At 45.3% G+C, this 25,479-nt stretch overlaps 1 long non-coding RNA gene across 1 annotated transcript in view; it reads right to left on the reverse strand.

Annotated features, from left to right (window-relative positions):
• Positions 1 to 1,379: 1,379 nt before the first annotated feature.
• LOC107532533 (uncharacterized) overlaps positions 1,380 to 25,479 on the reverse strand; it is a 90,803-nt gene continuing 66,703 nt past the window's right edge. The window contains exon 3 of the long non-coding RNA XR_001602749.2: positions 1,380 to 1,455. This is a non-coding gene — a long non-coding RNA (uncharacterized LOC107532533). The remainder of the gene's footprint in view (positions 1,456 to 25,479) is intronic.

Consider the following 25,479-nt stretch of genomic DNA (forward strand, 5'->3'; position numbering starts at 1 on the left):
AAATAAATACTTTGGAATCTAAAAATACAGCAGAAATAAAACTTTCTGAAAAAAAAAAAAAAAACGAGAAAAAAAAACACCCTGAAACTTAGAATCACATAAAAAATAAGAAATGGATTTTTAGGGGATCAGGATGGTTTCCAAGAGATTGAGGTTTCCTGACAAGCCAACTCTGCTATGGCCTAGATCCAGGGGGCATAGGGGTTTGTACACAACAGCCAGCCACACACCTCTAGATGAATGGTACAGACTCCCAGTCAGATATTTTAGATTTGTTTAGACTTAATAAAACCATGAGTTAACTATACTTGCTGCCAGATATTTCATGAAAGAACAGGATTTCGAGTAGCATTTGGTCAGCTCAAGACTATCATCTAGTAAATCATTTTAATTTTCTCTGCTTGAATTAAGCACACGATTCTTCACAGGGACTAACAGTTCGAGAGTGTGAGATGCTACTAGAGAAAGATGGAGCACAGGAGTGAGTCTGCCACTTTCAGGTGCCTGGGCTCAGCCATACATTTCCATCATCAGATAACCGGTGACAATGACAAGGGAAACTCCAGGGCACAGCAAAGTGACCTGACCACTGTAGCTTTCACACCTGATCCATCCTGTAGCCTGGCTCTACACCTCCTCAGGACATAGTAACCTGTTTCCTCCCACTGGACTTACGGGTTTTTCAGCATCAGGCTTCTAACATGAAGACAGGAAGATCTGACACAGCCTCCTTGCCTGTGCTCACACTTCCCCGTGACATGCTGAAACCAGCACAACTGAACAGACACACTCATAATAAGACAGAAAAGCAGTGACAGTGCTGGCAATTTTATGCCTGGGCCAAGTGCCAGGCAGGAGGTGCAGGGAAGGGAGGGAACGACTTACTCTCAACCCTTCTCAATAAACAAAGGTTAGGGCTACTGTGAACTCGGTGCTGCTGAAAGACTCTAGCTTGAGGTTTTCCCCCAGATCCTTTGGAGGTGGGACATTCAGGCGAGGTCAGCAGAGGTTTTTAGAGCCTGGACATTCTATGGAACCAGCAGAGCTGACCAGTGGAGGGGGCGGGATGTCCCTACCAGCTCCTCTTTAGGCAATGGGAGCCCTGGCTCTTTCCAGTGCTGCTGAATTAGTCATCTGTACGGCATCTCTATAATCAAACAGGCCTAAGTGGGGTTTTTTGTGTGTGTGTTTTTTTATCTCAGTTTTTCTGCGAGTAGGGAATTCAGGGATGGCTTAACTGTGGTTTGGGTTGAAGGTCTCTCATGAAGCAAGATGTCGGCCAGCACCGCTGTCATCTGAAGGTCTGACTGGGGTTAGAGGCTCCGCTTCGTCCAGATGGCTCACTGACAGTTGGCAAGCTGGGGCTGGTTGGTGGCAGACCGTCTTAGTTCCTTGATAAGTGGATCATTCCACATAGCTGCACAAGTGTTCTCATGACATGGTGGCCAGATTTCCCTATAGTGAGTGAGAGAAGAAAGGGGGAAGTAGAAGTCATAGTGTCTTTCATGTGCTAGCCTTGGAAGTCACACACTGTCACTCACAATACTCACTTGGTTACACAAATCAGCTCTCCTTAACACAGAGGGGGACTACCTAGGACATAAATATCAGGAGGCAAGGGCTGTTGGGGCCGTCTTAGAGGTGGGCTTCCACTGCCCATGGGAATTGGTTTGCCCAATGACTAAGCTCCTCCCAAGAGTTATACAAATCTGATGTTCACGGAAATGCCCAAGTGTCCTTTTAGAGAAAGGTCAACAGCTCCTGACCTGCCTACATCAGGCAGGTGGTGGCTGAGTGCCACAGCCCAGCTACCACACCTCTGCTTGGGTAGCAGCACACATGGGGTAAGTGCTGAGGAGTCACCGAATCACCCTTCAGCCAGGCACACGCCATGGCTTAGAATATAATTTAAAGCAAGACTCACTCCAGAGAACCTTCCAGCTGGAGTATTGCCCTGAAATGGGCATCTGGTGTTCCCAAAGAGTTAATAAGTCTATTTAAGTGTCTGAGGTATACCTGTGAGGCTCTGGGGAGAATGTACCCACACTAGATTTCTGCTCTTTCCTGGGGGTGGGGTGGGGGGGAATAAACCTTGCTGACTCACATGGGAGTAGAAAACGTAGCTATTAGCAACTGCTAGGTTCACCCGTGGTGGATGTTTGTGGAAATTCCCATGAACTTCCATTATCCTCTGCAAGACAATCTAACCTAATTTCAACTGTAAAATTGAAAATTGACTGAAGAGAAAAAGTATGTGCCAGGCAGTTTATATACATTATCTCCATTAGTCTTCACAGGAACCCTGTGAGCTAAGTATCATGACCACTATTTTCATAGAAGAGCAAACTGAAGCTCAGGGAGGCTAAATGGCTTGTCCAATTTCCCAGCTAGCAAATGGGGCAGCTAGGATTCCAACCTGGGTATGTCTGACTTCGAAGCCCATGCTATACACTCTCTGGGAATTCTCCAAATGAGTAGGGGCTATAAACCCAGTGAGAAGCTCTATCCAGGGAGAAGGAGAGGAAGGTCTAACACAGCCACAGCCCAGCGTCAGGGGCAGGAGGAGGGATGGGGGCTGAGGGCAGCCCAGAGACAGGAAGGATCTTCCCTTAGGAGTGACCAGTCTGAGGATATTCCTCTTGGACTCTGCCTCTTCAGTCTAGGCCACAGTGGTTTGAGATCCGTCTCAAGGCAGCAAACTGTGCATCTCCCTCCCCCTCCAAGGAGAGGCAGGTTGTTAATAATAATAGTTTCTGCAACCATGGCCTCCTGCTAAGTTAAGCACCACTTTAAAAAAAATCCCCACAACATTCCTATGAGGTAAGTATTAAGGCTGCGTTTTATAGCTGGGGAGATGGAGGGTTGGGGAGTTTAGGAACATCCCAGGTCACAAAAACCCAGGTGTTAATGCTCAGGGTTTCAACCCAGGCCTCTGCTCTGACTTTAAGGCCCTCAGGAATCTTAACACCGTGTTCTACCCCACAGAGGTTGGGTGCAGGGCCCCACACATGAGAGGCAGGTTGGCTGCCGCTCCCCCTGGAAGGAGGCTTGCTGAAGGCGCCACCGGGGCCCAAGCACCCATAGGGGGCCCTGCTGCGTGGGGACCTGGCCTGCAGGCAGGTCCTGTCCCTTCTCGAAGGCAGCCCCAAGGGGCTGGATAGCGTTTGGGGTGGGCCCGGGCTCTGATGCCCCAAATGGGTGACCTGGGGAGGGAGGTGTCCAGGCTTCGGTGCTCGCCCTGCACTGGGGCGCGCAGGGCTCGGACCCCGATCACCACTTTCCAACCAGCGGTCTGTTTGCTGCTCTGGTCCGAGCCTTGGCCCGCGGATGGGCGGGGGCGAAGGGGGCCGCGGGCTCCTGGGCCGCCGAGCCCCCCCCCCCCCCCAGGCTTTGTGTATTTGGAACCAGATTCCCCACCTCCCTTCCCTGCCTCCCATTCCCGCTTCCTTTCCCCCTAACCTAAGTCCCAGTGGAGTATCCAGCAATTAGCACGCGGGGCGGGGGTGGAAGACGGCGGCGGGCGGGGTGGCGGCGGGGAGACCCCCGCTCCCGGCTCGGCCCGCGCGCCCGCCTGCGCTGCCTTCGTGCGCCACCTACCGGCCGCTCGGGGCCGCTGCGAGCCCCGGGAGCTGTTCCTAGGCAGATCTTGATCTCCGCGGACAATAGACAATGGGATTTTTTTTTTTTTGGAACAATGATTTATTTTGGGGGGTGGGGAGAAGGAGGAAGGAGGGAGGGAGGAAGCAGCAGTGTGTTTGTCATCGCTTTAGAAAAAAATCTCTGTTCTATCATTGTTTCTGCATATCCATTATATTGAAGACAAAAGAATCCCGTTCTGGAACAACAAAGCCAAGGGAAATGTTTTTTGTAGCTGACATTTAATTGTGTGCACAAGGTGCTACATTATCATGGGGAGAGATTGTAGGAGGGAATAGGGCACAGCTTAGGTTCAAAAGCCCGGCTTTTCTGTGTCAAGATGTGGGCTTTCTCACACGAGCCCTGTTTTATATTGGCTCATATATCTCATTCCCCTCATGTTAAGCACTACACACAGTTCAATGCCTCTATATAGTTCCCATCCCATCACAAGGATTCCTTGTGGATTATTTTCACACCACCTCCAAGGTCTGTTCTTTTACAGCTCACAGGGATAATTATGCTTTACTTCACAACCTCCCTACACGGTGCTTACCAAAAGGATCCTAATTTTTAAGAGCTGTTGGAAACCTTGGAGAACACTTAGCCCAACCCCCTTGTTTTACAGATGAAAGAGGTAGAATACCTTGTCGAAAGTCACACAGATAATTAGAGATGGAGGCAGTACCAGAACCGTTTCCTGAGCCCTGGTTTCTATTATGACCTGTTGTTTGATGTCCTGATGGACAGCGCGCCCCCAACACACACACACACACACACACACACACACACACACACACGCACGCAAGGCCTTGTGGCCACCATTCTGGCAGGAGAAATACATGGTGAACTGTGTTGTGCAAAGATGGGTGACAACTCAGGGTGGGAGAGGGAGGCAGAGTGTAGGTGTCTTTGCTTGGTGGAAATTTTCACTCCCCTTCTCCCCCCTTCCCCTCTGTACAGTGAAGCAGGGGGGCGATGTGATGTCACCTTCATTCGTTTATTTTGTTATTTTGCTATAAGTTAATATGTAAAACCTACTGCAGTTACCCAGACTCACAGAAAATGCTTCTTGTAAGATGCAGGTTTTGAGCTCCCTGCTGGCCCAGTGCTAACCTGGGAACACGAGGAGAAATGTCTTCCGTCTTTGGAAATTGTGCTCCGTGGTTTCTTGGCAAAGGTGGTTTGCCCTTGCAAATGGAATAATACAGATTTCCTCCTAAGGTTCATGAAAAATCCTCGGGGAGATGCAGATAGCTGATCATGCTATAGAACGGAGACTTTTTCTTCTGCCACCTTCCAAACATGCCGCAAGAGATGGCGCTCGCCTTTAAACTCTAGACTGTGTCACACCGAGGCGGAGAATCTTCACATGGCAGATGAGCTCAGTAAACATTTTTTCACATTCAAAGTAAGTCGACCCGTCATAGACATCTGCTTAGCCTTAGAGGTTGTTCAGTCTGTTTAAAGCAAATAGCCTGATCGCACAGTCAGCAGACAAGTAGACAACAAGCAGAGGAAGTTTCAAAACAAAAGGCCAGAACATTCCCCAGCTCTCTTTAAACTGTCTTCTAAAAGCTTAGAGAAGAAAACACACGTGGGTTGCAAGCAGTTCCTAAACCTTTCTGCTGGTTTCGGTACTTGAGGGGCTTCAGTTTATGCAGGGGCCCTGTGATATGTCAACAGGGAGCTTAGATCTCTCAATCTCCTCGTTTTCATTCGTTGTTCCTTTTTTCCCCCCATCGTGATTCATCCTGTCTCTACAAAAAGACCCACAGTTCAATGACATTTTAATATGACAACCACACACTTACAAACGCCTTGCCTCGAGGATTTTGTGAGAATCAAATGTGATCAAATGAGATGATGTAAGTGAAAGTACTTTTAAAAGCCTAACGTGCTCTTCAGATGTGAGGTATGATTCCCATATTCTTGAGGGTTTGAGAGTGTTGAAATCATTCGTTAGAGCAGCCTCCTCACTGTTCTGTACAGTTGTGTCTCGGCCCATTTTCCAGACAGGAACTTAGAGGTTACATGTTTGGGGGAAAGCTTCATGTAAATTTTAGAATATCCTCTTAAAGAATACCGTCACATCATGCTGGAATCTGGTAAGTGCTAGAACACTGGTGACTCACTGCTTCCCCAGTGTCCTTATTTGGTAGCATGCAAATAAAAAACGATCGTTTTTTAGATTTAGATTTTCTCAAACCGTGGTGCAAGCAGCTATTTTTTGCTTTTTGCTTCAGTCACTATTCTCTGTAGTAGAAAGTGTATTTAGAGTTGTAAAAACTGTTTTTCCATTTGCATCCTAAATTTAAATATGGAACACGGCAACTCAAGTACTCTCTTGGTAGACACAGAAGTCACCATAACTCAATCCAGTATTGCTGGCATATGGCCCTCAGGTCTGTTCCTGCAAGAAATCCACACCTCCAACTTCACAAGTACAAGACTATTTTTGCATTAACTATTTATGGAAACTCTCTCTTTATTTTTTAAATTATTATTATGTTTTAACCCTCACCCAAGGATATTTTTTCCATTGCTTTTCAGAGAGAATGGAAGGGGGGGGGATAGAAAGAGAGAAAGAAAGAAAGAGAGAGAGAAATATCAATGTGAGAGAGACACATTGATTGCCTGCTGCAAATACCCAGACCAGGGCTGGGGACGAGCCTGCAACTGAGGTACATGCCCTTGGCTGGAATCGAACCTGGGACCCTTCAGTCCTGGAGGGCGACACTAACCACTTGGCCAAACTAGCTAGGGCTGGAGCCTCTCTCTTTAGGACACCTTACGTGATTTGCAGATGTTATATGACTAATTCTCTTAACATCTGTATTGGAGAGATATGGGTCCATTGTGGAAAGTAGAACCTAACCCAGTTCTCTGGCTTCCATGGTACAGGAACCTTGCACTGGGATGCAGAACCTTGCACTGAGTTCCACAAGAAGAAATGAGCAAATCTTGGAACCCAATTCCCCAATAGTTGTCCTGTCTTACTACAAGCAACCCCCTAGCAAGTCTCTCCAGAGGTCAAAGCCCTAATTTACCTCCTGCTCACGAGGCTGGCTGCTAGGTCAGGGGAGCTTTGGATGCAGAGCCTAATTTGCATCCCAGCCTAACTCAGCAGCCTGCCTTCAGATGTTAATGATGGTGTCCCTTCCAGGAGAGCCAGTCCAAATTGCCGGGCTGCTAGAATGATTTCAGTTAAACCACATTCTGGTGTCTCTTCCCTTCCTCTTTTCTAAAACTCCTGTGGCTCGTTGGGGCCAGGTTGGTGGCTCTAACTTCTTGAAAGCATCTGGGGATGGGACTTTGTGGGGCAGCTGGATGAATACCAGCTGGTTCTCCTTGTGCCTCCTGGCTGTCCTGGCTGCCTTCTCATGTTCCAGATTTTGTAGGGGAGGCGAACCTGACGCCAAATCCTAATAAAACACGGGACGGGGTATTGGCACCGAAGCAGCCCTAAGAACAGGTGGTTGGGGCAGGGAATAAAGAAGATGCTGGCCGGTATTGCACCTTAGGTAACTGGGTGGGCTCTCCGTACCTAAAGCCACCTGTCCTACTTCCATCCCAGACTGGGGCTCAGGCCGTGGGGCCACCTCAGAGGAGGCCTGGGCACGTTGCTGCTGGCTGTCCCTCCATGCCCCTCCAGCTCCACCAGCTGTACTGAGGACTTCTGCCCCTGCAAGGCTTGCAGTGTAGGAAATGCCCAGTGGAAATGCAAACATAATCATGTCATCTTTCACGCATTCATGGTATTTTGGCAATGTCTCTAATAGCCACTAAGGGACAAGAGTTTATCTTTCTGTCTTACATCTCAAATCTTTTTTTTTTTCATCACTTGCGTAAATCGTGCTTAGTCCAATAACAAGGTTAAAATGATAGAGCTTTTCATCATTGCAGAGATGCTCTTGCCTGTGATGGGGACGGTGGCTGCATCTGCAGCTTAGCAAATTTATTTTCTCTCTCTGCCCGCATCAGGGTGTCGTCTGGTAGATAAGTAAAGATTTTCACGTGGCTGTGCACAGGCTTTGTTCAAGACCTCTGCCTGTGAGTGGGAGAGGCCTGTAGCCTAGGGGAGCGTCAGTTAGTCTGTCTCTCTGAGCCTCCCCTAACCAAGAAAAAAAGTGGGAGGAGTCATCTGAAGTCTCTGGCAGCAGTGACAAATCCAGGCTGCAAATAAAGACATGTTTTTTTAACCTCTGAGCCTCAGTCTCCTCATTTGGGGCCAATAATAGTGCCTCATAAGTTCATTGTGAGGTTTTAAAGCAACAGACTGTGTAAAGAGCTTAGTCTAGTATCTGCACATTATAATCGCTCAGTAAGTGCCTCCCAGACGCAGCATCATTACAGTTAATATTCTCCTGTTTCCACATGACAGTCCTTTTGCCCTGGCAGGTCCCTAGAGTTTCCAGAAGAATCCATGCATCACAGTGGTTCTGTACTTCTGGCTCTGGTGATATGACGCCCCGTATCAGCCTCTGCTCCTTGGGCAGGGAACATTGCCAGGCAGAATTGGTGACAAGCTGGTGGAAACTCACATTCCAAGCAGAAGTGGTGTCCTTGGACAGTCCAGCCTCTCCTCCTACTGCTGACTGCTGCTCCTCCTCAGGTGGTCCCGCTGCTCTGGCTCTTACCTGCCTCACCCACCCACGTGGGTCTAAGAGGCCCTGTATTTACCCTCCGCCAAGCACTGCAGCTCCCCAAATTCTTTCCTTCTGCCCACGCAACTCTAAAAGGCCCAGACCCACGAGTGCAATTGACCCCCATTTTTTGGCTGTGATACAAAGTTTATTAACAAGCTCTGCCCAGCTTTTACTCATAGCTGAGCTGAGGTTTCATCTTGTCCTTTTTTCCAGAAGTACATTTGCATGGAGCACTTTCTGCAGAACTCTGTGGTTCTTGAGGCCAACTTCTGTTTCTAAATGTCTAGGAGATACCTCCATCCCATCTCCATCTAGTTTTCGATGGAGGGTTAGGGTAAGGCATTTCCTGCTTTTCTCTGCATAGGACATAATCCATATTATCAGGCTGTCCTTAATTAAGAAGTGGGCCTTTCTCTCTGGAACAGAAGGCCAAGGCCACCAACCTCTCTCTCATTTGATCTCATTATTTCAAGTTCCTTATTTTCAAACTTGGTCATTGTAGAAGCAGAAGAACCCTTTAGATGGGGTCTGAGTTGGAGCACAACTCTCCCTCTAGAGCTTCAGGGTCTGCTTTCTCTTCTCTTTCTGAGTTAATAACTAAGACCCAGGAATAACTTGCATTTTCCTCTCATAGGAACCAAATTCATATGGAAACTAGAGTTCAGGTTCAGTTTTTTGAAATATGTGCTGACTATTTCCTCCTAATCATGATTCTTCTATCTATCTATCTATCTATCTATCTATCTATCTATCTATCTATCTATCTATCTATCATCTATCTATCTATCATCTATCTATCTATCTATCTATCATCTATCTATTATCTATCTATCTATCTATCTATCTATCATCTATCTATCTATCATCTATCTATCTATCTATCTATCTATCATCTATCTATCTATCTATCATCTATCATCTATCTATCTATCTATCAATCATCTATCTATCATCTATCATCTATCTATCTATCTATCTATCTATCTATCTATCTATCTATCATCATCTATCACTATCATCTATCTATGGTTTTTTATAGGCTACTTCCTCACATGGACACTATTTTGGTAACTCACATTAGAGTGCATTAGAGAAGTGCCTGGAAATATCACTGGCACAGCTATTACAAAGCTGATGTAAGTCAACGGGAAATGCATCGGCAAGGCTCAGATACAGAGGAAACACCTTTGTCTACAAAAGTTTGGATACAGCTGACCAGAGATCAATACAAGATGAAAGGATGCCATTACGATTCCTTTCTCCCCCATTGGCCACTGAGTTCTGTCGCCCTTTCTTTACTTCATAATCTCTCTGCATCATTTCTTTCTTTCCATTCTTACTGTACTCTAATCTTGGTTTAAGTCTTCTTACCTTGTGTCTGGTCCATTGCAATAGCCTTCTAACCAGTCTGTCTACTTTACATCTTTTCTCTTTAAACATCTCAAAATTGCCATCCGATTTATCATATTAAAACACTACTTTCTCTAAATTGTATTAATCCCTAATCCTCCAATTTCCCTACAGGAAAATGTTGAAAATTCTCTTGGTATGATATTAGAACCCCCATAAAACAGGGTTCCAATTTGCTCATCTATTTCCCACCTTAACTAAACTTCTACCCTTATCAAATGATTTTATTCGTCATCTAAAATCTGCTAATGCCACTCCAAGACCTGGCTTCCCTCATCCTTCCTGCCTTTCAAATCCCCCACCCCCACCCCCCTCCCCCACTCTTAGAGATGGGGCCCAAAGGCACTCCCAGCTTGAAAGGATCACTGTCCCCAGAACACGCTGAGGTGTTATTTGTATAATTAATTTCATGTATTCAACCAACACTGGCTACTGACTTTTCTTCTGGTGTTTTGAGTTGCACCCTAGCTTTTGTATGCTGACTGATCTCCTGTCACATGTCTCACACGTCCTGGGGGGTGAGTTCCTCACAGATGGTCAATTCACACTCCAAGTTTTTTTTAAAGTATCTTAGGCCTTGCACTAAGTAGGCATTCAAGAATATTGGATTTAATTAACAGAAGAAAAAGCAGTTGAAAAGGACAACCAACCAGTCAAGCCATTTTCATCCCCAGGAGAGAAATGACAGGTCCAGAATTTTATTCCTGTGCATGTTGAACTTGAGGGGATGATAGAGAATGTGTTTTTCATAGTGTTACATATCTAGAAAGAATTGTGATAGGTCATGTTGCCCAATTTCCTGGCTCTAAGCCATCTAAGACAAAAAGAGAGCCATCATGTGCTTAAAGAACCCTCAGATAGAATTTCTTGGATCTTTTGGATAATTAAGTTAGAGTTGTGACAACTTTCCCTGTGACAGTTTTCTCACTTGTCACTCTGGGACAATGTCTTGAAATTTTAGTTTACCATAGCAACTCTTACAATGCATGTTTAAAATGTAAGTTCCCAGGTTCAACCCAAAGAATAACATTCTGGTGTAGAGGCTCATAAATTAAAAATATATGTATATTTCATATATATATATACACACACACACACACGTGTGTGTGTGTGTGTGTGTGTGTGTGTGTATAAAACCTCCCAGGCAATTCTGATATGGATGGTCTGGAGAACACACTCTGAATGGGGTCAGGAGGATGCTCTGATTTAATATTTAAAAAATTCTTTTTAGTTCAGGCATATTGATTCTAGGATCATTTTCTGTGAACATTAAAAAACAGCTGATGAAGAGCTTTTCTTAATAATTATGTCCTTACATGAGGAGTTTAAATTGCATCTCTATTAAGCTCTAAGAAACACTTGATATTCCATACATATTTATTGAACACCAGTGTGCTAGGTATTATAGTTTTGTTTTTCTTAAATATATCTTTATTGATTTCAGAGAGAAAAAGGGAGAGGGAGAGAGAGATAGAAACATCAATGATGAGAGAGTCATTGATCAGCTGCCTCTTGTACAACCCGGACTGGGAATCGAGCCCACAACTGAGGCATGTGCCCTGACGGGGAATCGAACCCAGATCTCCTGGATCATAGGTGGATGCTCAACTGCTGAACCATACCGGCCGGGCGAAAGTTTTAAAGGAGAATAAATTAAGTAATAAAGTAGATAGATCCTTGTCCTCAGGAAGCTCTAAGGTAATGGGCAGGGTGGAGGGGATCAATGGGGGGAAAAAGGGGGACATCTGTAATACTTTCAACAATAAAGATAAATTTAAAAAAATGGAAAAGTATGACCATGATGGTGGCAACCTATCATCTTTCATCTGAAGTTTGTAGACATTATACGTGTGACAGTCCAGAAGAACAGGGACTTGGGGTTCATTACCCATGACATTAGGCAGAAAGTAAGTAGGCCATGTCCCCGGTCTGGTTCCTGACTTTGTACCTCTAGGGTTAACGAAAAGAAAATGCCACCCCCTTGACACTCCAACAGCTTTCCGAAAGAGATGAGCATTAGCCCCCCAGTCACCACCCTCTATGAACAGTTGGAATGACTAGCACTCAATAAGGCATTTGGAGAGGACAGCGTTGCCCCCGCCCCCTGCCCTAGACTTTGCCGTAATAGTGGTGCAGCTCTTCCCCGCTGTCTGGGTCCCTTTGATTTCACTGCTACCAACACTAAAGGCTGGTGCCCTCTCCATTTGTGAGCCAAGTATTTAGTGAGTCCTCCAGTGTGCGAGGTACTTGCTAAATGACGTGATAAATATAGAGATGAATGGGGCACAGGTCCTACTGTTAAGGAACTTACAGTCTAAGTAGAGGTATATCAAGTACATAAATACCCTGTCACAAAACAGGATATAAGAAAAATGTACTATGGGGTTACTTCCAGCCAGGATTTGGACTGGGGGCTGGGAGTGTGGACAGGATGGGAGGTGGGGGTGGCGCCGGGGTGAGGGAGTTTCAGGTTTGTACATCTCCAGTTAGAGGTGTTAGGACACCGTGGTGAAGATAGCCAGTGAGTAGTCAGAAAACGAGTCCCCAGAGCACAGAAGGATGTAAGGGCAAGAAACACCAGTGGCATATAAGATGAGGTTTTATTGTCAAGAAGAGTCTCACAGGCAGAAAAAGGCAAACAGAAACGCAAGAGCCATGACTCAGAAATACCGTATTTTCTTATTAGGTAGCACTGTGACCACGGAGAGGTTGATCCTGAAAACTCTGAAAGATTAATTAATATATTTTATTTACTGATGTAACTAATAAAACACATTTTATTTATTTATTCATTTATTTGTTTATTTTAAAATATGTTTTTATTGATTTGAGAGAGAGGAAGGCAGAGGGGGAGAGAGAGAGAAACATCAATGATGAGAGAGTCATTGATCGGCTGCCTCCTGCACGCCCCCGACTGGGGATGGAGCCCGCAACCCGGGCATGTGCCCCGACCGGGAATCGAACCATGACCTCCTGCTTCATAGGTCAAAGCTCAATCAGTGAGCCACACTGGCTGGGCAAACACATTTTTTTTTTTTCCTCTTCTTGCTTTTTCTCTTGCGAGAAGAGCATAAAATATTTCCGTATAGCTTGACCAATGTCTCTGCTAGACCTGTGAGAGAAATAGTTTCCAGTATCAGATTCTTTGTTTTATTCAGGGCAAAGTGGAGGGAAGTATAGATCGATGGAAGAAAGGAAAGAGCACAAACAGGGTCTCCTTTTCATGGAATCTCCACAGGCGGGGCAAAAGAGGGTTTACAATTGTTCATACGGAAAATAATACAATCGTTAATGGATAATAATATAGGAATAAACTGTGGTTTGAGTACTCACAGCTACTATCCTAGTTTTGCCCCTCCCTGTATTTGTTGATGACAGAAAACGACAGGTCTTCTCACTGTGACTTGCTTGGGATTCCACACTTCTTAGAAGGCTCGGTGTTGAAGACCTCCTATCTTTGACCCATTGGATTAAAACCATCATCTCTAAAACTCTTCCCCACAGTCCTCCTGTGCTTTGTTCTTGTATTTTCTTATTTCTCTCTCTCTCTCTCTCTCGCCCCTTTTCCTTGTTTCTGTTACAGGGTATTGGGTTCAATGATATTGGCTGCTTGCATAGGAGCAGAGAAAAAAGGAGGGGTGGGGAGAAATACCCGTAGAAAATAATGCCAAAGTGCTGATTTGAAAACTCCCCTAGCGTGACTGTGATAGGCACCTGCAAATGCAGACCGTGCACACAATCCTGTTCGAATGCACCTGTGTCTCTGCAGAAGATCCCCTGCAGCAGACGCAGGGGACCCACCAGGAGGTCCTAGCAGGGTCCTTGCCGGAGGAACTGGTAGATTTTCGAAGCCCTCGTGTGTTTTGTTTACCTACTTGACATCAAGGTCCCCAGAGGGAAACAAGACCTTGTCTCCCACAACTTGATTTAGGAGCAGTAGTGTTGCAGAGCCTACAAGCAGCCTGCCCGGGGGAGTCAGTGAGGATGTGCCAGGTGGCAGCTGAAGGGGGACCCGGCCGTGGGCGGCACCCTGCGTCAAGGTGGCTCTGAGACTGGCCGAGCCGGTGCTGGGCCGGTGGCCGAGAGGCGGCTAATAGCCTCTGAAACACCCACTTGGCGAAGCGGGGCCTTCGTTTGAGGCAACTCCCAGGGCAAGGGCAGGCCTCCTCCCCACACCCCAAGGGCAGAGCAAATGGAAGAGCTCAGCGAGGCCAGGAGCGGTGAAGAGATTGGAGAGGCCCAGGGGTAATGGGAAAGCAGGGGGAAGGCGCTCAAATATGCCCCTTTCACTTTGTTTAGTTAACATATCACAAGAATGAGTGAAATAGGTCAGGGACCCACAGACAAAGAGCAAGACCCGGAGGCGCCGGGGGTGAGCTCTGCCAGCAGTCCGGGGCCGTGAGAAATGGGCCCCCGTGCACACTTAGGGGGAGACGGGACAGGGTAAGCGGAGGCGCTGTCATCGGGAAGTCTCTCGCATGTTATCAGAGCCCAGGCAGTCCTTAGGCAACAGGCTGGGGAAGAAAAGTCTCACGAATGGGCAAGCAGATGAAGAAAGGTGCGGGGAAGGTTGGCACGGCTCCGGGCTGCCACGTTTGACTGCTGCCCACAAGCATCCTCGCTCTGTGACCTGCGACCTCGGGGAGTAACTTAGTCTCCTTGTGCCTCAGTGTCTCGTGCGATAAGGAAACAGTAATTGTGCCAATAACGTCATCCACAGAAAGCTCTTAGAGCTGTGCTAGCACACAGACTCGAAAAGTGTTTTCTGATGAGCACTTTAGAGCAGTGATTTTCAACCAGTGTGCGGCAGAATTTTAAAACATGCAATATGTGACTATTCGTCGGCGCATTGACCCCTTCCCCTTAGACTGCCAAGTAAAAAAAATGACAACAACCAACACAATAGCCGTCTGGTGTAAATGAATCAAAATTATACCTATTTTTTTTGTCAGATGGCAAAAAATACATGTTTTCAAGTGCCACAGAATTTTAGTAATTAGTTTATGTGCCATGAGATGAGAAAGGTTGGAAATCACTGCTTTGGAGCATGGTTTTCAATGCCCTTGAGGGTATTTTGGAAATCTGGGGGCCTTAGTTTGGTTGTAACAAGGATACGAGATACCACTGCCATTTAGTGGGCGGAGGCCAGCAACAAAACATTATCGGGCGTCTCACTTGACCTTGAGTCCTATAGGATATTCCCACATGTGGAAAACCTAAGATGATCAGAACTTAGAACCTCACTCGGTTTTAAGCATTTATAGGAGGTCTTTTTGCATTGTTTTCATGTATACTGAATTCTGCACAACTGTGTAAAATCAAGAGGCGGATTACACTTTGTTTCGCTCAGAGCGTTGTCAAGAGTTGTCACCGTTTCAGAAAATCACCAAAACAGACGGAGACTACACCCAGCAACAGGGCTGCAACTACAGCTGACCCTCCAACAACGTGTTTAAACTGCTTTGGTCCAAGTATATGTGAATTTTTATTCCCCATGAACACATATAGTTCTGTAAATGTATTTTCTCTTCCTTATGATTTTCTGAATAACATTTCTCTTCTCTAGCTTTATGTTATATGTATTACCCTATTGTAAGAACACAGCATGTAATACATATAACATACAAAATATGTGTTGATGGACTGCTTATGCTATCAGTAAGCTTCTGGTCAACAGCAGGCTATTAGTAGTTAGGTTTTGGGGGAGTCAGAAGTTATACGAAGGGTGAATGTTTGTATAACAGTATGTTCCTGGGGCCTCTCCATGTGGATGAAGTCTGATAGCTTGATTGGCTTCTGGTGTCACATGCACAGTGCCTGAGCATTTACATACTGAAATGCCCACTATTCTGTTATAAGTCATGTTGTGTCTTTTGTTATGTGTTAAGACACTGCACTGATTTCTTTTTGAAATGTGTGAAGATGAGTTATGGGTATTAATTTTATTCAGGATATTAAAGGGGCATTACAAAATACTTGTTATAATAAAGAGGGCTTAGCTCTGATAGGTTTGAAAACCATAGGTTTTTAGAGCCACACGCAGCACAATCATAACTGTTGCAGCTTCTGGAAATTGGCCCCTGAGACAAAGGGATGGGAACCCAAAGAGAAAGATTATTTGATACCAAACCCAGACCATACCCACTGGAGCTGAGGATCAGCATACAGAAATGTATCTGTGTCCTTTAGCTCTGATAGCAAAATTGGTGGAGATACTGGAGAGTCTGTGGGAAGCACCTCAGCTGGAAGGCAGCAAATGTCAGCAAGGAGAAGGGGCCCTGCTGGCAGACTGCAGGGGCAGGATGACTGCAGCTGGAAATTTGACCAGGGTGGGGTGTTAATGAAAAAGGCTGTTATTGGACAAGGTTACATCGGTGCTGTCAGAATAGATGTCAGTGGCTGAGACCTTCGAGCAGCTGACATTGACCTTGGGCTGGAGGATGGATGTGTGTTGGGTCCTGGAGAGACCACAGACAGCTGAGTGAGAATAGTTTCAGGGTCACTGCAGTGCACGCCCTGGCTGCTATCCTTGGGTCTTTTTCTCGTTCTTTCCCTACCCTGTTCTGAATCAAAGGAGTGTGACCTCTGTTTTTCCAAGGCCAGAGGATGGGAAGCACTGCAGGTAGGGAGGGAAGAGTAGGTATTTCTCCTCCCTTTCTGCAGCTGCACAAGCTCTCTGGCCCAGTTGTTGCTGGGCAGGTCCATGTGGTTCCAGCCTGCGCCTGGTGACAAAACCCCTGATCTCTGCAGCCCCTGCCCCTCCCGTCTGCTCTGCCGCAGTATCAGCTACCAGTCTTTGCAATCTCTGGATTCCTGGTGTAATCAATCCCCACATCAAAGCCCTTCTGTTTCAAATTCTTCAGTGGTTTCTGTTTCCTGGTTAGATCGGGACCTCTACACTGGTCTCAGGAGCTGGTCAGCTCTGATTCAAGGGGACTGCGGCTAAGGACCAGCCCGGGAACACCTTGCCGGGAGAGGTTTGTTGGAAAGCAAGGGGTCTTCAGGAGAGCTGGTATGTGCTTGCCTGATCCCATCCCCTCTAGAACCACGTGAGCTGTTATCTGAAGGGAGAGACTTTAACAGAGGAGTTGATATGGGGGAGGAGGGGTAGCTAAAAAATTTACTAACATAGAGGCATCTAGGAAGGACGAAGAGAAAACTATGTCAACTCAGTTTAGAAATAGCCAAGGTGCTCTGGGGGCTCACGAATCACTGAATTACCATGGCGCTCTTGGGCCTACATAATGTTTGTACCTTGTGTTGGCTTCAAATAGAACAGAGGATAATGTTGAGTGCCTCTTTCTTAATATTCCAATAATATTTCTACCGCATCAAGTTCCCACTAGGACAAATGTATACGAATGAATCATTATAATTTTTCCCCCTTACCCCAGTCAAGTCACCTGGGCCTCTGCTAAGAAATGATAAAAATGATAAAACAAAGCATACATTATAATGCCATTTATAAAATAAAGGATTTCCAGAAGATCCTTTGTTGTGCTGGAAGAACACAGGCTGCCTTTTAAAATGACATTTTGTTTTCCCTTTCGGATAATCACAGAGAGTAATGCAACCCGAATAATCCTTGGCTGCTGGCGAGGTCATCATTTAGCTCCTGCTGACATGCTGAGCAGGCCAGAGAGCCCAGGATCTCACAGGGAACGCAGCCTGGGAAACGTGAGGAAAGGCACCATTCAGGGAACCGGAGCGTCTTGTGTGAATCCAGCTGTACAGAGCCCTTTGCCACGCTGGGGATGGGCATGGAGCACACCTGAATCACAGGCACTGGAGACTACAACGGGGAAGGGAACTGCCGTACAGGACTGTGTCCTTGAGGGATGCAATTTTTCATGCTATGTAATGAACCTGCAACAGCGACGGGCATTTCATTGTGGGTTTTACTGCACTAGGCAATTCTGACAGGTATATGGATACTTATTCCAAGTCAGAGTCACAAGATGAAGACAGTAGTGGGGAAGCTGCCTGGCTTGCAAAGATATATTTGGGGTGAAGATTTAACGTGAAAAGTTCAGAATGGAGACTAGCTGAGTAAAATGATCAAGTCCTAGGGTCATTTACTTATTTGTTCTACTCTATTCACTAGAAACAGGGTTGCAATCAAACATTCTGTGGTGGTTTAAAAACACAGCCCACAAATTCTATGGCACTCCTCCCATTAAAATGTGGGATCCATATCTCCTACATTTTGCAGGGAAGAGGCGGGCGTTGTACATGCTTTTTGACCAGTAGAGTACAGCGTAAGTCACAAAATGGGACTTCTGGGGCAGCATCATAGAAAGTCATGAAGTTTTCACACTGTTAGCTGGAACACTCTTAGAGTCCTAAGCTGCCCTGTAATGAGTCTGACTACCATGAGGCCGTCACATGGAAAGGCCACATGGAGGCGCTCTAGTTGACAGTCCCAGTGGCGCCCAGTCTTCAAGCCATTCCAGCGAAATTATCAGACTTGTGAATGAATGGGCCCACTGGCCAGGTAAATGTCTTTGAGAAACTTCCATCAATGCCCCATAAAACAGAAGATCAGCTGTCTGGGCGTTGCCCAGATTCCTGATCCAAAAAATCATGATATATAATAAAAATGATTATTATTTTAAATCACTAAATTTAGGCACAATTTGTTATGCAGTAATAGCTGACTGGAACATATTCCTAACTAGACAAGTTTCTAATCAAGTCCCAAATGCATTTTAGCAAGTTGAGTTCACCACTTAGTAATGCTTCAATGTCAAATAGAAATCAGCCTTTTATTAAGTGCCTGTTGCAAAACCCAGAGATGTGCGGGATGTGAAGTATAAGATTGAGTGTCTGACCTAATGGGTCTGGTAAAATAATAATAATTATGAGAAATTTATCAAATGACTGCTATGAATTAGGCCAATGAGTCTCCAAGTTGGTGCTGAAGCAGCACCATCAGCATCACCTTGGAATTTGTTAGAAGTACAAATCTTCAGGTCCTACCCCAGACTTACTGAATTAAAAGTCTGGGAGGGGGCCCAGCAATATATATTTTAATAAGCCCTCCAGGGGATTCCAATGCACATTATAGTCTGAGAATCACTTTAGTAAGCACTTTACCTTGTTGAATCCTCACTGTAACCCAGAGTATCTGAACCTGGCCACACTTGACATTTTAGGCAAGATAATTCTTGTTGTGGGTGACTGTCCTGTGCAGTTTAGGATGTTTAGCAGCATCCCTGGCTTCTACCCACTAGATGCCAATAGCACCTCTTTCCCCATTCTGTTAACTAAAAATGTCACCAGACATTGCCAAATGTCCCCTGGGGGTCAGTATCACCTCCAGTGGAGAACCACTACTGTAAGTATATGAGCTTGTGTTTGAAAATGCACACAAGATTAGTGTTAATCAGGTATGGTAAGATATGCAGACATGGAAATGACTGTCAAAAGGAAGAAGCTTTAATCACAGTTCCTTAGAAACAGGGGACAGCATGGCACACCCTGGGGCCACAAGGGGAAGCACCAGCGTCAGTCATCACACAGATGGAGCAGAGGAAACCATGGGCAAAAGCCTTTGTTGTGGCTTCTGTGGGAACAGGATGGTGAGGCAGGGTGAGCAAGCTCAGCATTGACTGGTTTAGATCATTTTAGTGGGTCCTGGGGCCTAGAGTATGTAGGGTAATAGACTAGTGGGTCCAATGTGGGAGACCATAAAGGAGGTGGCTGGGGGTGAGCTCTAGGTTGGCTGGTTTGCCTATGAAAGGCCTGCTTACCAGCCAGTCCCTTGCCAGTTCTAGGACGTGGCTGACCTTGGGAAGGGCAGTCTCTCCAGAGTCAGTCAGCTCCAGATGTCAAAGCATCAGAATAAAAAGACATGCTTAATACGGGCAGATACAATTACCCTATTTTACAGACGGCAAAGCTGAAGTCCAGAGAAGTCCTATCTCCACCAACGTGAGGACCTGGACTGAAACCTGGGTCTGCTGTGCCCCTCACACCACGCTCTTGCCCAGGTGCTATCCCGCTATTCATCTAGCCAATTAAGTGCACACGTGGGCACCTATAACTATGTACAAAGATAATTGACAGACCGAGCAAAGGAAGCTGTTGAATAACTTCTACATGAAGTAATTACACTAGGTAATGGGAGGGAGAAGAGATTGCCTATAGTGGCGAATAGGCTTTGTGGGGGAGAAAATGTCAGTCAGGCTGCTGGTCCCCCCACTCAGAGATGACAGGGGCCATCATGCTTGCTGGGTGGGTCTTGAAAGTTGGACAGAATGGGTGAGGCAAAATTGAGGAGGAAGGATATTCTGAAAATATGGGTAATGATATGATCACAGGTTCAAAGGCAGTGAGTCAGGTGCGAGGTCTGATGACAACACCAAGTGTTAATAGGCTCCCTTGGTTACCTGAAAGTAGATTAGAAGGAAAGAGAAGAAAGGGGAGATGTAGCTGGATGCCACCGATTTTAATGAGCTACATCCATCGGAAGCAGTGTATGCGTGTGCAAAACAGTCAGCACGGTGGGCTAAATATCAACAAAGTATACCCTATCTAAGAGCAGTGCCGTAATTTAAATGCCTGGGCTAGATGACATTTAGAGTAAGAATCAAGCTGGAAATTGTCACTTTGACGCCTTGCAAGATTAGTTACACTGGGAACCTGTGACCAATAGGGAGCACACAGACAAAGGAAGTTCTTTCCATTTGGACTGAATGGAGTGTCAAAAGTTGGGGCAAGTGAAGTTGATGGCCATTCATCCATTCAGAGGTTTCTGAGTGCTCACGCTGTGCCAGGCACTGTGCTGGGGAGTGATCAATCATTATTCATGTCAGTAAAACAGGATCTCTGCCTTTGAGGGGCTAACCCAGTAGTGAGCTCTAGTCTCTGCAGCACCAGGCAGAGCAAAGGAGGTCCCTGTGCAGCCCCGCCTTCCAAGGTGCACTGGGTGGGCCCCTCTCCATGGGCTGAAAGTCCAAGAGGCACCTGGAAAGTTCCTGGCAGCACAAGATCGACCCTCTTACAAGTGTCCTGCTGTCTCTGGCGGAGTTGCACCTCTGGTCATCACTCTCACACTTCTGGAGGGTCCAGATCACCAGGGAGTTTAACAGAGCAAACTACCCCCTGGGCCATACCCGCAGAGACACTGAGTCCCTGGGCGACAAAGCAAGTTCTACCTTATATCCTTGATAGCTCCGTCAGTACCTTTGTTCTCAGTTAATATTTTGGCAGCTGGGATTAGCAAGACTTCAGCTAGAATGTAAGCTCCAAACGGGTAGAGATCTTCGTATATTTTGCTTGCTGCTGTGTCCACAGCGTTTGCCAGTAGTGGATACTTACCAGGTCTTGGTTGAATGAAGGAATTGGGCGCAGAGGCATGGCGGAGGCAGGGAGGAAGTCAAGTCAAGAAGAAACAACAAGGAGAAAGGGGCAAAATTAATAAGGGAGGTGGGTGGAAGGGTACAAAGTGCTTTTACCCAAGTTCTGCTCTGTCGGGGAAAAGCTCAGGTCTTCACTGTACTGAACCAGAATTACAAGTTCAATTACCTCTTAACCCGCTGTCCTTAGAAACACCGCGCTTATGGAAACCTAACCATTCAGTGCTGTTCAACCCCATAAAGGCTCCTCTACCCTGCATTTCTAACCCCGGCCTGTGCCATGTGCAGAGAGCACAAACACCAAACTGTTCTGAGCTACGGGAATTCTCACCAGGGCTCAGTGTGCTCAGGTCACCAGTTCAACGTGCACCCAGACCCCAGGCCCCAGCCCCAGCCCGGGAAGGCCCCAGGCCCCAGCCCCAGCCCCGGCCCGGCCCAGGAAGGCCCGCCATCTGCCCGCCTTCCCTGGGGAGATGGGCCACCTGGACCCACGGTGTGAGAGGAACAGAACATGGAAAAGTTGGAGGAGAAAAACCAGGATATCTCACCACATTAAGCAAATATCCAGATCAAGCATCTAGACAAAAAGATGTGTTATCAGGTTTGTCTAAAATTTTTTTCAATTGGAAACGCTGTTTTACTCCACATCTATTAGGCATCGGGTTTTCATTGCTCTCCCCGCACCAAATCCTTAAGTCCTTTAAAAAATTCTTTGTTTTGGTTTTGAATTTAATTCATTCTTTTATTCACACATCTTGGGGAAAATATTTTTTCTTACACACTTTTTCTCCTTTTTTCCCCTCACTCATCATTTCTGTACTTGGCCTAGTTCTGCTTTTGCTTTGAGCCAGCGATGGGTGGGCCCCCAGAGGTAGGCGGGAAGGCGGCCGGTCTCTTTACCAGAGCCAAGCAGATGTCAGAGAACCTGTCAAATGAATACGTCTGCCTCAAGCTTCCCGTTCTGATGGGCTCAGCGCCGAGCTCTGATTTGCCCTAGTTAAAAAAAAAAAATCCCCTAATTTCACTGTCAAGATTTTGAGAAGCATTCTCGTGGTTTTAAAGAGATTATTGCATAATTTGTTCATGTTTAAAGAATTATATTGTTAAATAAATTTAGCTCTCCAGATTCTAAATGACAAAAACAAGTGAAGTTACATCATTTGAATTATGAAGTGATAATGTCTTCCAATTCTGCCCCAATCAAAAGTGTAACAGTTTAAAGCTTATAATAATCATGTTCAAACATATTCAGATTATAATTACTTTTCTTCTGATAATGATAGCCCGTCTGATTGGATGATTACCTATTTGACTTTGATAAGTCTCAGAGGTCAAAAAAGGGATAATTGCAGACATCTGTTTTCTATGGAAAATATAATCCCAGAAAATAGTGTTTAAAGTGACATCTGCAAATATGTGTTTTAGAAAGAAACTCATTGCACATTTAAAAATCATAGTGAAAAGAAGCAGTTCCAAAGCTCCTATGTATCATGCTGTCTTTGTAAATAAATGAACGACTTTAACTTACTGGTATTCATGTATGCATAAGTAATTGCAAGCAGGCATGATTCTATTTTGTACAGGTGGAATTAGAAATGGAAATAGGCTGTGAGAAAGGAATTGGAAAGAGTCTATGATAAGGAATGATGCAGATGCTTTTTCTCTTCACTGCTGTTTAATTCGGTCTAGACATACAGAGGTGTGACCATTTTCCTGGATGGTTTTTATTTTGAAATTGGAGCTTGAAGATCCTGTCCCCTTGGTTTCTCCTTGTAAGTGACCTTCTCCATTTATGAGATGGCTCCTAGTGGAAGAAAAGGTTCATCCATGTCTGCTACAGTTATCTCAGTAGAGGAGGTCCCAGTGTCTCTCTCTGCAGGTGCACCAACTTCCCAACCCTCTGAGGGAGATGCCAAAGCCTCCCCCGCCCCCAAGCCAGCAGCTGTGTTCTTCAGTAAAAAGGGAGGGCTTTCTTTAATATTCCCTTCCACGTGTGTTAAAACTCCCTTCGTTTTAATTCACTAACTCAGAGCCTCTTCTAATTCATGCAAGACCTAGATAATGACTTTTTCCAGATTATAATAAATTAAATATAACTTTCACCATAGCACTTCCCTTCTCAGAAACCTTCAGTGGGGCCCCAGTATCTACAGAAGAAGTTTCAAACTTCTCAGCAATTCATGATCCTTCACCATCTGACCTTAGACTATTTTTTTTCAAATTTACCTTCTAAGTGAAACTCTCCTCTTTTGTTAAATCTAACATAAGGGATGTTAAACTGTCTTGTCTCTCGTCTACATTTTTGGTGATGCCACGTCACTTCTTTATATCATCTCTGCCTGCTAGCCTTTGGTTGTTGTTGGTTGGTTAGTTTTTGCATCTCAGGTGCATTGAACTGGATAAATCATAATTGTTGACTCATAACATATCAGTATGATTGACCTGTGCAAGAGCCTCTTTTATTTATACATATTAAAATTTTACCCAAGTCCACCTTAAACCCTATCTTTTCAATAAGGCCTTTCTCTAGACATAGAGATGATCACTTTGCTAAGAAGGCTCTTTCTGAACAATGACAATATTATTAGCTAGAATCTAATCACCACTTGCCTAAAACGTCCCAGGCAGCCTGGCCCACTGTTGTGTCTGCATGTATCTGCAGCCCCAGTTGGCTGTGCCCTGCTATGCCATGCGTGCCTGGTACTTCGCTGTAGCTCTAGAATAGCTCTTACCAAGTTGTGTTGTATTTTATCTGGGTCTGTCTTCCCCACAGAAGAGGAAGTTCCTGGAGGTCAGACTCAGTTTCTCATTTATCTTTGCATCCTAAGTACCACCCACAGTGCCTGACAAATAAGGTTTAGCAGGCAGTAACTGAGTATTTCATGGAGATTAGATTATAAATCCCTGGGAAGCAAGGAAGGAGCCACAGAGTGTCAGGTGAGAGATGGACCCCATGACTTCTATTCCTTCTGTATCTCTCCCGGTGGCTGGCAGAATACTGAGCAGATGTAAATACTCAAACACTCACTGATTGATGCTTCAACTTCTTGAGAAAATTAATAAACCCTATATATTAGGGAAGGTGGCCAGCTTATCTCAGTTTTTTCCCTAACTGTCCCAGTTTTAAAACAAAAAGTTCTGTGCCCAGGAATTATTCTAAGTCCTGGGGAAACCAGGACAGTTGGTCAACCTAGCTAGAGGTCTCACTCGCGTACCAACAACATAAATGCTAAGGCCCACGTTTGCAACCTTAACTTGAGTTTCTGTATATTTGGCAGTGACTTTTTAAAATGTTTCTCGAAGATGAGTTTAAAATTCAGGCTATTCATAATTAAATTTTTAAAAAATATTGTTATTTGCCCAATTATCCCTGTTTATAGGTGGACAATGCATTTTCCTGTTTGCCTGCTCTCTGGAATGTATCCCTTACAAATGGTAAGGAAATTGAGTGTGTTGTATGCATATAAATAAGTTAACGAGATTTTGAAAGGTAACTAAGAGGTTTCATTTCTGAGAGTGCTGTTTCTCTTTTGGGAGCTCAAAGAGCTGGAGCTTAACACAGACTCACTTCTGTGACTTTAGGGCCAAGACGGAATGTGATGAGCCTGCCACCTTCCAACAGAGGCCACACCCCACTAAGCTGCAGGCCCTCCCACTGGGAGGTAGGGGGAGCTGTTGTGAGACACCAAGTCCCTTTTGTGGAAGACCAGCCTCCTTGGATTCCCAGCCTCCTTGGATTCCCAGCCTCCTTGGATCCCCTCAGAAATCTTTTATCAAATCTCAAAGAATTTCCATCATCTCCACACTGTTCCATTTTTATTCCATTCCACATCCATTGTTAGTGAGGGAATATTTACCTGCTCTTGAAGGCGCACATGTGGGATGGATAGTCAATAATTTCATCAAGGAATAACTTATCTCTGTGCTGTTGGTGGCAAAGGGAGGGAAATAGTTTTGCTCAAGTAGCTTATGAGCTTTTGAGGGATATTTACAAAGAGATATTTTTAGACAGACAAAGAGATTATTATTTTCCCATTTTAGTAGAAAAGCAGCATAAAAACAAACAAAGCCTAAAACACAACAAAACAGTAGAGACAGATCCAGACTGTGATGGCCATTGATTTCTGTATTAGTCACAACAAATGTCACCCAGAGAGGATGCAGGCTGTGTCCAGGGAAAGGCTCAAAGAAGAATGATCCTGGATATAACTTATATGATGAGAGATTTGTGATGTATGTAGTAAAATGGCCATTCTCCAGAGCATTTTCTCAATCTTTTGAGGCTTTGCTTCCCTGCATTTGTCATCAGTTTGGCTCAAATAAACTCATAAAACTTCTCTACGGGTTTGGATGTTTCTTACGTCAACACTAGGCAAAGTGTAATAATTTTTCTGCATCCACTCTGCACCCCCACCCCATCTGTT

Source organism: Miniopterus natalensis, chromosome 4 (genome assembly GCF_054644295.1).
Source record: "Miniopterus natalensis isolate mMinNat1 chromosome 4, mMinNat1.hap1, whole genome shotgun sequence".
In the NCBI taxonomy this organism is placed as follows: domain Eukaryota; kingdom Metazoa; phylum Chordata; class Mammalia; order Chiroptera; family Miniopteridae; genus Miniopterus; species Miniopterus natalensis.